Below are 2,678 nucleotides of genomic sequence, written 5' to 3'. Positions count from 1 at the left end.
AGTTCGGGGCACGTGCTCAATATTGAAGTCAATCCATTCCATAACTAAGTTCACACGATAAAGGTTTCTACGAACACTAATATCATATGTCTCCACCATACATAAGAGCCACATCGTCACCAATACACATTTCGCAGTATTTGTTCTACATTGAAATCAATCCCCTAGGTAAACATGTCTTTCGACTGTTACTGCCTTCATATTTCTGCACGATGTATAAAATCACGAAAAGAGACACACCAGCACAATGGTAGCTTAATCTGACAGTCTACAAAGTGCCCCTTCCTGTTTGAGTCTCTGCACTAACCGAATGTCGCAGCCATTATACACTGAAGCGCCAAAGAAACTGATATACGCTTGCGTAGTCAAATACGAAGATATGTAAACAGGCTAAATAGGGCGTTGTGGTCGGCAACACCTGTATAAGACAACAAGTGTGGCGCATTTTGTTAGATCGGCTACAGTGCTACAATGGCAGGTTATGAAGATTAATGTAATTCAGGACGTGGTATTACAGTCGGCACACGAGCGATGGGACACAGCATCTCCGAGGTAGCGATGACGTAGGGATTTTTCCGTACGATCATTTCACGAGTGCACCGTGAACATCAGCAATCCAGTAAAAAATGAAATCTCCGACACCGCTGCGGCCGGGAAAAGATCCTGCAAGAACGGGACCAACGACAACTGAAGAGAATCCTTCAGCGTGACAGAAGTGCAACCTTTCCGCAGATTTCTGCAAATTCCAATGCTGTTCATCAGCAAGCGTCAGCGTGCGAACCATTCAACGAAACATAATCGATATGCCCTTTGGAGCGGAAGGACCTCGATGACTGCACGACGCGAAGCTTTACGCCTCACCAGGGCCCGTCAACACCGACGTTGGACTGTTGACGACTGGAAACATGTTACCTGGTCGGACTAGTCTAGTTTCAAATGCTAACCAAAGGATGGATGTGTACGGGTATGGAGACAACCACATGAATCCATGGACTCTGCACGTCAGGACAGGGCTGTTGAAGATGGTGGAAGCTCAGTAATGTTGTGCGGAGTGCGAAATTGGGGTAATATGGGCCCCTGATAAGTCTAGATACGGGTCCGACAGGTGACATCCTGGCTGATCACCTGCATCCATTCGTGTCCATTGTGCATTCCGGCGGACTTGAGAAATTCCAGTAGGACAATGCGATAACGCACACGTCCACAATTGCTAGAGAGTGGCTCCAGGAACACTCTTCTGAGATGTACCAGCTCCTGTGGCTCTTCATTGTAATATTGTGTGGAAAATTAATCCGGGACACGTAACATTTAAATACACACTGTCTATTACATTCACGCTTCACGCTACACCAAGAAACAGGCTATACACCTGCACTTACAACTTCGCCATCCATACCCATTCACTGGGAAAAACACCGAGCGAGGTGGCGCAGTGGCTAGCACACTGCACTCGCATTCGGGAGGACGACGGTTCAATCCCGCGTCCGGGCATCCTGATTTAGGTTTTCCGTGATTTCCCTGAATCTCTCCAGGCAAATGCCGGGCTGGTGTCTTTGAAAGGGCACGTAAGGCTTCCTCCCCTTTCCATCCCTAATCCGATGAGACCGATGACCTCGCTGTCTGGTCTCCTCCCCCAGAAACAACTCAACTCCACTGGGAAACAACCTACTCCGTCTGACTGCTATCCTCCCACTCTTATAACAAAACTCGCTACTTATCGACAGACATCAAAACATTCACTCTTACGGAATATTACCCAAATTAAATCTTATTAAACGTGTTCAATTAAGACAGACAGAAATTATATTAAGGCTACCCTATTTGTGTTGAAAACAGTGAAAGTGAGGCATCAAGAAAGAGCAAAGGGGTGCAGTGTGTATCCCGACAGCAGAGAACGGAAATTCATCTAAGAATGGAGCGTACCGCTTGTCCGTTACAAGGCCAATGGCGGGGCACAAGCGATCCGAGGAAGAACAGATGTCGTTGGCTGATGATACACGGTCTGGAACGTCACACTGCATTACCGATGACATTAACCAGCTGATGGTTGCCGTCATTATTCAAGAGTGGCGAGTTCCGGTAACAGCCATTTCCGCAGAGGTCTGACCGAGCGTCGGAATTTCAGCGGACAGTCAGTGTTCTCCCTGTTCTTGTCCCATTCCTCGAAGAATCTCCGTTCTCCGCATCCCTTACGCTGTCTCGAAATGCCCTACAATCCTATTCTCTTAGTGAGGACTAAATTTCTAGGTTTTCAGTGTGACGACTGCAATGGACGGCCAAGCGTGAGTGAACTCATTCTATCGGCACGTGGGGATGCGCCCATGGCCGTCTACCAGCGTGTTTGGTCCTCAGTGTTCTTATAAGGGACCGCACTTTCTTATGGAAGCAAAGACTTTGCGATGCTTTCAGCGGTCAGGATTTTATAGCATCCGGCCTGGCTCAAAAACAAACATATAAAATGCTTAAACGATAGCTGTTTCAGGTGTGTTGCAAAGGTGTGGAGAACCTCGTACCCAACAATTTGACATTAGACATATGTTCTCTGTCAATCTGGGAAATAATCTCAAATTGCCCTACAAAAGCCACCTTAGTAATGGCAAACATACGCCACGTGACATTTTCCATATCCTCTTGCTCTCTTACGCCTTTGTCTCCAATGCTTCGCTATTTCGTTAATA

Source organism: Schistocerca piceifrons, chromosome 4, assembly GCF_021461385.2.
Source record: "Schistocerca piceifrons isolate TAMUIC-IGC-003096 chromosome 4, iqSchPice1.1, whole genome shotgun sequence".
In the NCBI taxonomy this organism is placed as follows: Eukaryota; Metazoa; Arthropoda; class Insecta; order Orthoptera; family Acrididae; genus Schistocerca; species Schistocerca piceifrons.
The sequence above is the reverse complement of the archived record's forward strand: the minus strand, read 5'-3'. Positions refer to the sequence as shown.